Genomic DNA, 210 nt, shown 5'->3' on the forward strand with positions numbered 1-210 from the left:
ACATAGCAGTTTCTCTGAAACTGCTATGTTTACAGCAGGCAGGGTTAACCCTAGATGGACCTGGCACCCAGACCCCTTCATTGAGCTGAAGTGGTCTGGGTGCCTATAGTGGTCCTTTAAAACAGGATATACATCAAAACGTAAATAAAAGCAAAATATAGACAGATTTTTTTCTAAAATAGTTTTACTATGAAAAAAAAACCAATTACA

The sequence above is a fragment of the Pelobates fuscus genome, chromosome 4 (assembly GCF_036172605.1).
Source record: "Pelobates fuscus isolate aPelFus1 chromosome 4, aPelFus1.pri, whole genome shotgun sequence".
NCBI lineage: Eukaryota > Metazoa > Chordata > Amphibia > Anura > Pelobatidae > Pelobates > Pelobates fuscus.